Source organism: Cimex lectularius, unplaced genomic scaffold (genome assembly GCF_000648675.2).
Source record: "Cimex lectularius strain Harlan isolate CLEC.00 unplaced genomic scaffold, Clec_2.1 scaffold225, whole genome shotgun sequence".
Classification (NCBI taxonomy): Eukaryota; Metazoa; Arthropoda; class Insecta; order Hemiptera; family Cimicidae; genus Cimex; species Cimex lectularius.
This window is the reverse complement of record NW_019392913.1, coordinates 119005-134649: the sequence shown is the minus strand read 5'-3', so window position 1 is coordinate 134649 and position 15645 is coordinate 119005.

Here is a 15645-nt window from a genome sequence, read left to right as displayed (position 1 = left end):
TTTTTGTCCTTCTTATCCTCATCATTATTTGTCGCTTTCCCTCTCTTTCTCTATCTCTCTGCATCTATTTTCCTTCTATCTATGTAATATATCTTTCTGTTTATCTCTTCTCTTTTTCTATCATATTTTCTTTATCTATTTTTGTTTATCTACCGTATTTTTCTCACTCTCATTCGCTCCCTCTCTGTCCCTTTCTCACTCCCTTATCTATCCCCTGTCTTTATCTACCTCACTTTCTTTCTTTATTTATCTTCTCTCTACCGTCTATCTGTAGTATCTTTTTTCTCACTCTCACTTTCTCTCTCTCAATCTCTCCCTCTTCTCTTTCTAACTCTCTCTCTCTCTCTCTCTCTTTCTCTCTTTCAATCTATCTATCTATCACTTTATCTATCCCATTTATCTATATCACTCCCACATTTTGAAATGAAAGCTAGTTTCCATGTCCTTATCTGTGATCACTTAATCTTTCGGCGTTCTTTTGTTAATCCAAAGGTTTAACAGAATTGTCCGTTTGAAGCAGACGGCTTTCCACCCTCCGAAAAGGACTTGCAAATCGTTTTCAACGGGCTTGTAGGAGTTTTTCTTGTGGGAGCTGCATCGGCCCGTCGCCACACCCACCTAATGACATTCATTACAGCAGGGGTCTTGTCAGTCACACAGTCAAAATTCCCCAGGTGCGAACCCCGACCCCATCTTACTCTCAGCTCTTGTTATCAGCCGTAATTACACCTTCTGCAGATTATTGGGAAAGAGCCAGGAGAAACGACTTTTTCCCACTGGCACGTCGGAATAAAAAATTCCTGAACCAACATTCAACTTATTAAGGGGGAGGGCGGTTGTAAGTCTCATTGTGTTTAGTAAAACTAATTGCCTCTTTTTGGTTATTAATGACATTGTATGTATTAAAATATGTTTTGTGTTCTTTTTGATTGTCACAGTAATTTCTTGGATATTAACATTACAAAAAATATAAGAATAAAATTATATCAGTGTTTTTTCCTTTTCTATAAAATATTAAGATTACAAGGAATTTTGAACATGATAAAAATAAAAATCTTAGGCGGATTGTTGATACGAATCCAATTAAATCCGTTGAAAAAGCTTTTTTTTATTTTAGCCGTCTACCATACCGCCATACCACAGGGAAACCCCATACCGGCGGACTACGACCATGAAATCTATTAAATAATTAATGAATCAGGGAAATTTAAATTTACTTTAACGTCTTCTCCTAGCCTTACCTTGGTGGAAGGTGTAACCAGGGGAAGAAAAGATTTTTTTTAAAATTATCTATTCAAAAAGGGTGTTCCAATTGCTGTTTACTTCTTTACACTTTGGCCCAATGATAGTTACATATGATAAATTTTACAAGTTAGTTGAATACTCATAAACAGCCCGAAATTAACTACCTATTTAAGTATATACATATATTGAGTCTATTGAGTCTAGGAAGACGAATAAATAATAAATAAACGAATAATAAATAAAATAAATGAGTTAGATGAATATTATATATAAGGAAAGCGATAAATATACGAAAAGTAATCAATAAATAACTAACAAAGAGCGAGTATGCAATATTTACAATACAAAAATAAGTAAATAATTTGAAATTTTCTTTATCGCAAACTTGTTTAAGTCTGGAGGCAAATTATTTCTAAGGGGCGTTTTGAGCGGTTTTCTATGCCTGGTATAAAGAGGTCAGGTAGGCCTGTTATACAATGCGACAGTCTGTGTTTTGCGTTAACATCGGTCGCACAGTTTGTGCACAGTGGATTGTCGATTTTGTGGAATCGATAAAGATAAAAATTAATTATCCTCCTTATTTATTATCCTCATGTAAAAATGTCTTTCTATCCCGACTTCCTTCCCGACCTCTTCAAAATCCATCGTGTATATATACATAAAAGAGCAATATCTCACTGGCACTCTCCACGACACACAAGAATGATAATTCTACTTGATTGAATATAAAATTTTCTCGCATTGCAAACTTCATTATATTTTTAATCTTAAATTTTCTAGCATTGTATAAATTCATTTTTTTATCTATAAATTTTCTAGCATTGTATAAATTCATTTTTTATCTAAAATTTTCTAGCATTGTATAAATTGATTTTTTATCTAAAATTTTCTAGCATTGTATAAATTGATTTTTTATCTAAAATTTTCTAGCATTGTATAAATTCCTTTTCTTTATCTAAAATTTTCTAGCATTGTATAAATTCATGTTTTTATCTAAAATTTTTTCTCGTATTCTATAAATTCCTTATTTTTTTAATCTTAAATTTTCTAGAATTGTATAAATTCGTGTTTTTAATCCAAAATGTTTTTCTAGCATTGTATAAATTCATTTTTTTAATCCAAACTTTTTTTCTAGCATTGTATAAATTCATTTGCTTTTAATCTAAAATTTTCTAGCAATATATAAATTCATTTTTTTAATCCAAAATTTTTTTCTAGCATTGTATAAATTAATTTTTTTAATCTAAAATTTTCTAGCATTGTATAAATTCATTTGTTTTTAATCTAAAATTTTCTAGCATTGTATAAATTCATTTGTTTTTAATCTAAAATTTTCTAGCATTGTATAAATTCATTTTTTGAATCCAAAATTTTTTTCTAGCATTGTATAAATTCATGTTTCTTCCACATCCTACATGTATTTGTAAAATTTAAACAATGTTTTTTTTGTAAATCCCAGGCCCTGAAGATGATCTCAATAAAGATCGAAACGTTGACACGATAAAGAAAATGTTTTTCTAAAAAATGCGTCACACCAGTCCGCATCTCAGTATCTCCAAAGTTTCCATGTCCAGTCATTATCTGGCTAATCCAGCAATTGGGTTGAAACCATGTCGAGCTTTTCCGGAACTAATACTGGGGAAAAATCGTGGGTTACGCTACCCTGGATACTATTGTCCCAACTTGTTTGCCATGTATTCTCTATCCAATTGTCAATGAAACGCAGCCGTTGTTTTCTTGGCTAACGGCGAAGACTGCGTACGTCCGTTGAAACAGCTTCATCAAATATATTCTGAATTTTTGGGTCTGGTAAAGATTTGAGAATGAAAAAATATGGGTTTTTCCTTTCGAGAAAAAAATGTTTTGTAAATATACTAATTTAGTTTCACCAAACTAGAGAGGAAAAAGCAAATTTCTTCGACCGCTATTCGCTAACAAGCAAATCAGGAAAATTGTGTTTTAGAGATTAATAAAGGTTGAAACAACTCAAAGAGGGCTGTTCGCCCTTTAATCGTTGAACGTACCACCCCGGACCGAATTGTACGTAACAAACGAAACGGAAAATCAGAGATCAATGAGATAATTGAACGGAAAAATGGTGAGTGTTCAAAGATCCTCTAATGAGCGAGCACTCCGACAAGTGCCCCTGCGACCCTGGCTGCACGCGCTAATGGCCCATCCTTGACTCAAAAGAGCAATTAGGGGATAACGGATGTTTTCCACTGTTATATACCCTAAACCCCCTCAATAATATAATTGCCAATACTTTCATGAAGAGCCTAAGCAAAATTGTGCTATAACTCTCAATTGGTAAACTATTCGTACTGCAAAAGGGAAAAGTAAAATAACATTGTTTGTTACAATTATAAAAATATCGTTTTGTTATGTAATTTTCAAAGAAATATTATTAACTTTTCTCATTGTTATTATTTTAATGCCCGGAAAAAAATTTCAATTTTTTTAGTAAACTACATTGGTCATCGCCCGCTCTCTTTTCCTTAGCTTTTCAATTCTTTTCTTATCGTTTTCGCGTTTTAAACCTTAACTTCTTTTACTGATTTTCGTCCCAAGTTATGATATTCATGATGTTTTTATAAGTTTTCTTTAACCTACTGCTAGCCTCTCCGTATCTCAGGGCCTCAGCAATTGCGGATAAAATAACACAAATAACTCACAAAGTTACACAGAAACATAAAAACATAATAGTCTGGTTAGTAGTGTTCACACTATCCCAGAGTACTCGATATTCCTCGGGGCCTAAATCCTTCATTCACGCTAATAAATTACATTCACACATTCATTCTCGCTACCCCAGACTACTTGATATTCCTCGAGGGAATTGGGGATAAGTCCCTACATTCACACAAATAAATATATTCGTTCGAATAAATGACAAATATCACAAATGAAGGTACAAAGACCTACATACAATTTGAAATATTACTCTGGGATATGGAATCGGCGATCTATAATTTTCAATTGTACGACGTTTTGGTACGCGGTGTCATTTTCAAGTAAATGCTACATTTCTGTAAAATACATTAAATTTGTTATCTTATAATTATATTAAAATTATTTTTGTATTTTAGATAAATAATAGGAATTATTGTATGTATTGAGTAATTTAACCAAAGAATTAAAATATTTCCCAGAAATAAACCTTACATGAAAATGGCACAGGATGCAAAACGTAGAATATTTCAAATTGTCTTTAACCACCTTCACAAACAGGCCTAAGAATAATAAAAAGTTAACCATCCTTAAAAAAAGAACAACAATAAAAACCAATAAAATGAGCAAATTTTATTTTTAAAAAATTACGAAATAAGAATATATAAAAAAAAATAACATCACTTTGTACTAATGCGAGTATGATTCGTAATACATACCTAAAAGCAACTAAGCAAAAGGAATGTGAATTACATATTTATTTACCAATAATTGCATTTTTAAAGTATGTATATCGTAATTTTATTATGGGGTCGCCGTAGCAGAATGGTTAGGGCTTCCAACCAATTTGGTTTGCCACTCTTACAGTTCGAATCCTAGCGTAACCTAAGTATTTTTTAATCAGAATAATGTGAAAAAAGATGTATGGAAATTGTAAAATGGTTTGACGCTTAGACCGCAACAACCAATATGTATTTCGCAGGTTAAGCTCTTTTGTGTTTATATACAACTTTTTTTTATTGTTTTAAAAACCTGATGAGCATTTCGATTGATAATTTTGACGTTCATCTTGTGCATGAAGAAAAATCCAAAAATCCACTAACAATACAAACATCAATTTTATTTACAGACGAATGGAGCAAACTTTGGAGGATAAAAATTAATGAGAATAAATACACCCTCCGAAGCAAAATCTCTCACACAATATCCCTGAACGTCGTTACTACCCCTAAAACCGACTGCTGTTTTATATTTATACACGTTCAACCTGGAACCGATACACACAAAGAATAATAAAATAACTAAACAGACTGTTCGTACTACTCTATAAACTGGACGCAAATCATTCGGCAAAATATAAACTGGCACTACAAGAGTGATTTGGTCATATGGACTGGAGCTATGGGACACCGCTAAACCTATAAGATACAACGAATTCAGTCTTGCATGCAGTCCTCATCTCAGTCAACGCTCCCTAAGTTTCAATTGCCACTATCCAAAACGACCTCAAAATACCGTTTGAAATAGATCTATTTACTTTAACCCATTAGCCCAATCCATGTCCAGCATCACAAACCCAAATATCTCGTCAGTCCGGGACCTTTTCGCTAATAATTAACCACGTGAGTAAAGTTGGGAGAGCAACAAATTTTATTAACTCCTCAACACATTGTGTCAATGTTATTGAAAATGTATGATGTTTAGTGACCGTTAGTTAATGATTATTTGGAGATCGTGAGATGCTGTCTGGTGTGACGTAGGTTTCAGAAAACATTTTCTTTATCGTGCCACGGTTTCTTGCATCGGCTATCAATCATTGAACACTTTTTTGTTGAAATGCAGACAACACAAGATGATCTCAATAAAGATCGAAACGTTGGCACAATAAATTAAATGTTTTTCTAAAACCTACGTCACACCAGACCGCATCTCACGATCTCCATATAGTTATTGAAAATATTTATCATAAAATTACACAATATATTATACTATATTGGTAATATTTTTATAAATATTATCCTTAAGAAATGTGTTGATAATAATTCCTAGTCTAAACAGACACAATTGACTGTGGATGTTTAACAAATTTTGGATAGTTCCTCACAGAAGATGCCGCAAAGCCGAAACCCGTTTTGAGTAACGTCAGAAACCGGCGAGTGTAAACGGACCCAGTGTCGGTTTAATATAAAAATAGATACAGAATAGTTTTCTTGTACACCAAGGGCCACACATGTTTTCATTGTGTGCAAAAATCTATCGAAGAATTGAAAGAAACTATTACTTTGAACCTTATGCGATTGGAATTAGTGAAAAATCGGTATGCTTTGTAAGGATTTAAAAAAAAAATTTCCCTTTATATTTTATCAATGTTTCACAGAGCAATTAAGATAGATGAATCAAGCTCATTGATAAGATTAAGCAGAATGGCGAGAGAGATATTAATACTACTACATATTATATCCGCGAGAGTAAAGGCTGAGGAGTGGATGGAGCTATCCTTATGCTACAAACATATTTTAGCAATATTTTTATACCCTGGTGTTCTCACCTAAATACCCTCTCTCTCATGTCAATGTCAACAAGTTTTTGAAATTGAGTAATCGTGGGTGTCCAGAATAGGCAAAAGAAAAGAAAGAAAAGACGCAGAAGCGAATCAGACAGATACAATTGGACTCACCCTACGAAGACGGATCGTGACAGGAAAGCAGAGTGTCTTTAAGCGATACCAGATAAGGTCCTATCTGACTTTGGAAAAGAGTAGGGAGCATTTTGGCGAAATGTCTCCCACGCTTGTGATAGGGACATCTTCCTAGGATCTGAGGAAACAGGGGGAGATATCTAATAGAGCGATTAAGATCCCTTTGAAGAATAGACGCTCCTTGGATTTGAACGGGACGATTTTTCCCCTCCGCCTTGTCATTTTATGTAGGAAGTTGTTGCCGCCCCTTCTGAAATGGCAAGCGGCTTGGACGAAAACTCGGTAACGGCCGCGTAAACCAAATGAAGTTTTGAGGTGCGGACACACGCGGGCGGGGGTCCTTGTTGATGTGGTAATTTTCGACCTGGCCAAACCCTCCCCCGGCCCAGAGACCCTCCGTCACCTGAACGACACTTTCACGGAAATTGCGTTGGGGAAGTGATTAAAAGGTTAATTTCACCTCGGCGCGATCCGACAAACAATATTACTTTGGCCCAGGGAACCATCGCCCCTGTCACTTTTTCCATTTGTTACCTCTAGTTTTCGAATTAAGCAGACTTAGGGGCGGGAAACTGATACAACACCGCCATTCTAACAGATTCGGCTACTTTTACCAGAAAAATTACAAAAATCACCCAACTTCGGTCCATGACTGAATTTTCTAACAAAAAAAGTGTGAACAAACGCACAAAATATAAACATTTTGATAACATGATTATTTGGAGATCGTGAGATGCGGTCTGGTGTGACGTAGGTTTTAGAGAAAAAAAACATGTTCTTTATCGTGCCAACGTTTCGATCTTTATTGAGATCATCTTCCAGGCCTGGGATTTTCTAGTATTGTACAAATTCATTGTATTAATTTAATTTTTTTTTTAATTTTAATCTAAAATTTCTAGCGTTGTATAAATTCATTTTTTGACATCCTACATGTATTTGTAAAAGTTAAACTATGTTTATTAATCCCAGGCTCTGAAGATGATGTCAATAAAGATCGAAACGTCGTCACACTAGTCCGCATCTCACGATCTCAAAATAATCATAAATATTAGTTTCCATATCCAGTCATTATCTGGCTAATCCAGCAATTGGGTTGAAACCATGTCGAGCTTTTCCGGAACTAATACTGGGGAAAAATCGTGGGTTACGCTACCCTGGATACTATTGTCCCAACTTGTTTGCCATGTATCCTCTATCCAATGGTCAATGAAACGCAGGCGTTGTTTTTTTTTTTTGGAACCGTAACTCCCAATCTCCGAATAATTTTGACTACATTCCCACCAGATGGATTTTTATGTCTGTTCATTACCAAAGGAATAAATAAATCATTAATAGAAGGTTTTTCTGTTTGGCTTGTTCTCATTAATCTATGAGATAGCTATAAAATCTCCTGAAAAATATATCTTTGGCCTAAATCTGAATGTCTAATGCACAATACACGGATTACATGTTACAATGATGATACAATATTATAACGAAAAAAGCTTGCTAAATGGAAATAGGTTTTGCCTTATGTCCCACTATTGATACAATAATAGTTTAAGTTGTTCATTTGCTTTGGAAATATGTTGCAAATCGCCCAGTAAACATTTCTGTAGTACGTTAAAAGGTAAGTAATTATTAATAAACCAGTTTTGATATGTAAAACATTTCCGAGTTTTTCATTGTGTGAAGGGAAAGGTGGATATCGATTTTTGCATGGAGAAATTCCGTAGTCCTGGTCAGTGTTAATTTGGTGACCAACGGGGTCGTGCCGAAGACATGTCCCTCCGTGTAATTGGGGTTGCTTTGACTCTCACCCCCAGCCGTTGAAATTACCTTTGGAACTTGTTCAATTTCGGATCTGGCGAATTGCAACTGCTAATTGACACCTCAGCCGGCTCGGCTCGCATGTTGTCGCCGTTGAAAATATGTCGACCGGATTCCATTCATTATTCATTTCCCCAAATTGAATTAAACGCGCCTGGCCACTTCCGAGTCGAAAAAAATTAAATCCACGCCAAGCGTTAATTATTTCTTTGTAAAGATCGAAAACGCGACGAGGTGGCCTGCGTGAGTGAAAATCTATTGTCCTCTTCCTGTAATTCTTTAGTTTTAAACCGTTGTGAGGATATTATGTTTTTAAATTTTTTTATATAGTACATTATTGTAAGAAAATAACATTTTCGTTCTGCTTTATTGACAATAAGTGTGGCGCTTATGTTAAGTCCCTAATTTGGTAGGGACATGATATGGGATTTTGTCCGGTGACAGACCCACCTTATTTACACACTAAAAGAGCATGTACAGATTAATTTACAAGTAATAAGTATAATGGAGAAACGAATATTTAAAGTTTAACAAAAATAGGGACAAAGCATAAAGTTTGAAATTACATTGTTTACAGTTTTTAAATTTTATGCAATAGTCCTAGTCACCAAGTATTTTCTTTTTCAGATGTCGCTGGTTTCGGGGGTGGTGGATGAGCAGCAATTTCTCGTAGCAAAGGGTTTGGGTAAACCGTTGTGAGAATAAATAGAAAAAAACACATGTCCGGTGATCTCACGCGGAATTTGCTTCTGGAGTGCTTGACTCGTAAAAACAGTCGCCCGGTAATGATGATCTCATGCAACCTAATTACAATAAATATTTGCGAGACTTCCTCTCGAGGTCTGCTTGCTGATGAACCTGTAGTTTGCCAATTTCCAATCATTTTGGACGTTCAGTTCAGTGGTTGATCCTACCGTTACTGAAAATGCTGAGAAACCGAAAAACTTGCAACAAACCAAAACTGAGAGAATTATGAATAACAAAATAATTGGAAACTACTAAAGAACAAGTCTCTTACTAACGATAAATGAAAATTACTTGTGCTTAATTATCCTGAATTTATATAACCATGGAAAACCATTATGTTCATAAATTCTCGTGGAATTACGATTTAAAAATTTAAAAATTTTTCGAAATAGATCGAAGTAGATATCTGTATGCTTACAAACCACCATGTCATTAAAATTAATCCTCAACTGAGTGACTTTTACCTCTCTTGACTGCTCTGCGTCGTTGAGTCCGTCTGTTTTTCCCTTTTTGTCTATTTTCTTTTCTGGTAGATAAGTCCTTCCTCCATGTACATTCGTACAAAGCAAAGTCTATCATTTAGTATATATTTAAATATCATACATCTTTGCTCATTGTTTTTAGCGCTTCGTTTAGTGTTTTAATTTGTGTGTTAGTTGTTTATTTCGGAATTCAGTTTCTCGGGTGATAAACCTCTCTATCCCTCTCTCTCTCTCTTTCTCTCTCTCTAATCTCTCTCTCTCATTTCTCCTTTTTCACACATTCTCACTCTTTTATGTGGGTCTTCTGGACATCCTGTTTGTATGTCCGACTGTCTCTTTCTCTCTCTCTCTCTCTAATCTCTCTTTCTCTCTCTCATTTCTCCTTTTTCACACATTCTCACTCTTTTATGTGAGTCTTCTGGACTTCCTGTTGGTATGTCCGACTGTCTCTTTCTCTCTCTCTTTCTCTTCATTTGTATTTCCGACTACTACTTGCCCTCTCGTTCTGTGACCGTCTATGTTTTTTCCCTTCCTTAAAATTCTTTCATGTCTGCGCCTCTTTTCATCTGTTCGCTATCTTTCTTTCTGTTCCTCTTTTTCACACTTGTACTCATTTTAGTTTTAACAGTCTGCTTACATTCTTGTATATCTCTCTAGCTTTTTAGTCTGTTTGCGTAATATAACTTTAGTTATTTTTCTCTGTATATATTTTTTCTTCATATCTTTCTATCTATGTCTATTTCTATCTTTCTGCTTATCTTCATTCGCTCCCTCTATCTAGTTCAGACTATGTCTCCATCCTAGTTTTGTGGAACTCCACAGAAAATGATGGGTTGGAAAGAGAAAGCATTTTCCACACTAGACATTTATTGTATATTAATGTACATTAAGTCAGGCGCGTTTCGGTCTTATATAGACCATCTTCAGTGAATTTTTTAATGTAAAATGGTTTGACGGATTTTTACATTCTTATAAATTCAGAAGTGGATGTCTGGATGACTGTTCATTGACTTAGCGAGTAGTGGACGAGCCTTCTTGTCAGATTACTGGCCATGTTCTTATCCAAAAAAAAGTCACTGAAGATGGTCTATATTAGACCGAAACATGTCTGACATAATAACCTATTGTGGAAAAGGCAATTTATTTCCTATGTTATGTCTGTTTATCGCTGTTTCTCTCATTGTCTCTCTCTTATACACTCATTCTTTCTCATTAACATAGTACAGTAATAAAATATAAGGTATCACAAAAAATTGTGAAAACTACTGATGAGTTTACGACTAAATTTAACTATCCATGTATATTTCGTTATCCAGGCATTAAAAGTATTAGAAACACGAATAATTTGATACAGAATTCTCTTGCATGTTCTAGCATAACTGTGAAACTGTGGTTCGTTGGAGAAATAGAATTTTTTGAATTGGATTCCACGTTTTTTTTTAGAATTCTTGGTGCTTTGAATACAACTTTTTGTAGATGTACAAATTATTTATCTGGTTTTCTAAGAAAGTGACTAGGAGTTAATCCCCCTACTACGTTGGCCTATTGTGATACAGTGTCGCCTATTAGCAAATTTTAAAGCATGGTCGGGGGTTGTTACAAAAAATATCTCGTTATTTTACCCTGATGTGAAAATATGAATAAAAAATCCTCATTTTACTCTCTAACGAGGTGTTTTCACCGACACAACGACCGTCCAGAAACTAGTTTTCTGAAAGATTTCTGTGAGAAAAGGAAGTCCGGCGAGAACTGGTTCACCCCCTGAACGGCAGATAAGACAAAGGGGATGCCGATCGTCGCCGGGGACGTCCGGGGTGTCCCCATTGTGTCAACCTCGGTATGCAAATGGCGCAATTAGCCTTCCCTTGTGGCGGCCCTGTTTTGACAGGGTTTTTGACGGAAAGACAAGATCCTGACGTGTTCACACCGAAAAGGAAATATTAATATAATAAACAACCATCCCAACCGTCAAGAGTACTCCAAACAAACGGATCTTCTCAAGAAAAACCCCTCTTGCAACATCACGACAAATCCTGACATGTTTTATCCAGAGGGATTGAAAGTTATTTGCATAAAGCCTTCTTCGTTATTTATCATTTAATAATTTGTACGCCTGAGAATTCGTGAAAATCGGGGAAATTATTGCCTATATGCAGGGTGTCCTCGTAGTTAGCAATTGCATTCCACACGAGAAAAATACTGAAGACAAGGCAGGAAAAGTCTCAAAATAACAAATATAAAACTTTTAAAAGTAAATATTTAATTCGCTTATCTTGTTCCCTCCGCAATTTTAATAAAGCCAGAAACAATCCGTGTTGTGTTGGCTTTTGTTTTAATTGTAGGCCAAATTGATTTCTGAGTCCTACTTGAATTTTATGTCAATTTAATTAATTACACAATAATATATGTGAAGAACCGTAAAACTGAATTACAATTTTTGGGTTATTCTAGTTATTGACGGTGTTTAAAACGAATTTTTTTTGGCTTTGGATCATGACAGAATGCTCTATTTTTTAAATTCAAGTCGGGCTCAATTGAGAAATCAATTTGTTTTCTGAGATGGCATTGGTTTTGTCGATATGCAAGCCAACCTTATAAAATGTGACAATGGCTTTTATATCTCAACCAAAACCTTAATTAATTGAAGAAGAAAAAGGAAAAAATGATAGTGTCCTTTATCTATAAAAGATACCCACAGGTACATACTTGTAAAATATTAGGGATCATTATTGATAGTCAATTATCATGGTGCCAGCACGTGAAGTATAGTTTAAGTAGGTTGTCTTCCCTTTGTTTTCTAATGTTAAAAATTCGGGATATTCGGCGGATTGTATACTTTGCAATTTTCCAAGGAGTGATGAGCTATGGGTAGCTAGCATGGGGATCAGTATACATGTAAAACATGTTCTCATTATTCAAAAAAGATGTTTAAGAATAATTTTCTACTTTAAAAGAAAAGAGTCCTGTAGATTAGTCTTTTTAAACATAAAATTATGACTGTAATAAACCTGGCACTCTCAACTCGACACGCAAGAATGGCACAATTACACTGAAGACAAACACTTTGAGTGAGTAGAAATACTTCGATCGAATAAAAAATATATATATTTTGCATTGTATAAATTCACTTTTTCCACATTCTACATGTATTTGTTAAATGTAAACAATGTTTGTAAATCCCAGGCCCTGAAGATGATCTCAATAAAGATCGAAACGTCGTCACACTAGTCCGNAATAAATCCCAGGCCCTGAAGATGATCTCAATAAAGATCGAAACGTTGGCACGATAAAGAAAATGTTTTTCTGAAACCTACATCACACCAGACCGCGTGAAAAGAATCTTACGCTTTCGTAATAAAAACCTGTAGATTTATTCCAGGTTATTTTTTATTAAGAAAAACATTGTAAAGTATATATATGTATATATAAACAATGTACATGATCATAATCCTAGAACGAAAAATAAGTTGATTTATCTATTCTGTACAAAGATTAAATATTAGTCATAGTTTTGAATTTGTGGGAGTCAAGCTATTTAATAAACTACCTGTACATATAACAACATTTCCTGCAAAGGTATTTCAAAAAAGAGTTTGCAAATGGCAGCTAAACAACCCATTTTACACTTTGAAGGAATGTTTTAACGCAAAGGTTGAAACAATGTAAAATAATAAAATGTAGATACTTAAAAATATAAAATATGACGTATTCAAACAAAATGTAGATCTTGTTCACGAATAAAAATATTCTTGTTCATAGGTATTCATATTCATACATCGATCTAGTTTCTACCATTTCATCCACCAACAGATTGTAAGAAATAATTTATTTTTCTATCATTGTAACGTCTTGGAAAAGCATTTGTACCATTTTCACGCCTACAGATGAATGCATTCTAAACGATTGGTCCAATAATATATTTTTATTGTAAAATTTTCTTTTGAAATATTTGAATATGTAATTATTATACACACACGTGCACATTTTGGCAAATCTTTTATCTGTTAAATCTGAGCATTTCTAAAAACGCCTTATTTTATTTATTTTGTTTTATTCCTTAGAGCTCAAACAGTACATGGGCAAACAGTCCAAAGCAGCCAAAAACAAATTATATATAAATATAAATAACCAATAAATATAAAAGAAAAAGTTAAAACACACTAGAGATCTAGGAGCACAAAACTGAAATTTGCATTCGCTGATGAACGAGCTGAGGCCATTGTGACATTTCAAAGGCGAGCAATTGTGTACCATGTACTGTCAAGTCCGTAGGAGGTCCGGTGAAAATCCATAAGGGATGGGCGACCCTTAATCGGAACATAGAGGGGTACTTCCATCGAGTTGTTGAGCACCTTCCAACCGAAGGATAGGAAGCTAATTTTCCTTTAAAGCTTGAGTCCAACATGAAGTTTGTACGGAGGGAAGGGTAGCCATCATCCAATTCATGACCAGTACTCTTGGAAGAAATAAATTCAAGAGCTCGGTTCTGAACCTTTCTCAGATTGTTGGATCTCAGACCTCGATGCGCCTATACATTCTCTTGACATTGCAAATGTGATCGAACTAAGGATTAAAATAAGACCTTTAAAACGAACGGATTAATAAATTCAGCAATCATTCTATGAACAAATCTGAGGTTAAGGTTCGCCTTTTTTTAATAATTGTATCGATATGAGTATTAAATTAGCAGTCGGAGCTGAACGTGACTATCAAGTCATCAATAACATCAACACACTCAACGTTGAAATTGTTGATGCTGAAATGTAAGTTGGAGAAACTGATGAATTTGCAGTTATAATTTTATTAAAAGAAGATGCTTAGTGGAACATCAATCTGCAAAGGAATCCTCTTGAAGTGCCAGTGGATCGTTAGGGCTTTAAAAACTTTGATGACAAAAGCTAACAACTTAGCAAACTTAACTGCAAGTGCAACATCATTAAAACACATCATAAATAAAATCCGGCCAAGGTGAGTGCCCTGTGGAACACCAGAGGCTATTTCGATTCTTTCTGTGGCCCCAAAGATACAAAGAACGATCTGCAATTGAGATAAGATGTCAACCAACTGAGAAGGGGGTTTCCCATCTCAAAAGCCTCGACTTTTCACAGTAAAATTGCATGGTCGACTAGATCAAAAACTTTAGATATATCGGTATAAAAAAAAAAATCAACTTGAAATATTCCTCTAAAGAATGCAAAATGATTCCTTCTAATGAAACAGGTTAATTGTTCTGATGCGGTCCTTAATAAGTCTATATTTTTGGCTAATAATTAATTACTGATCTGACGGATTGTGTAAGGATGTCAGATATCAATGTTCAAAGACTTTAGTAATAGGGGGGGGAGCGTCTAAATCGGGCGCTTCTTGACTATATTCATTTTATATACCATCTTATGAATACAAAGGTACAATTTTACCAAGTACCCAAGGGAAGACTCATTTAGACCCAATAAAAATTATCCACACAGGTAGAGTCTTCACATTTTGAAAAAATTCTTTAAGGTAATTACCGTTATCGGATTTTAATTCAGTTCATACCGAAATGTCGTGAAAGGACTGAAGTTTATTATTTAACACATTCTTTTTTTATTTAAATTTTTTAAAATAAATATTGAGTCTTTGAACGCGACAAAAGGATTTTTTTATATTTGTTCGTGTATTACAGTTAGTATCAATCACTGTCCTAGAAGAAGTTTTTTGACATATTTCTAAAGGGTAAAAAGGATATTTTTTCTTTTATTAACCCTGGGAAAATTATGAAATATTACAATGATTTGGCTTGAATTTTACATTGAGTCTAGCAGAATGAGGGATGAAAATTCAAGAAATTGGATTCAGTAAGTGTTACTAAAAACTGATTTTAAAATTGGTATATAAATATTAATATACAGTACTGATAGTCATACTGTATTAGTATTTAATCTGTACTTTATGAGGATGCCGAGAAAATATACGAGTGTAATTACGAAAAAACGCACGTTCCCTCTGCAATAC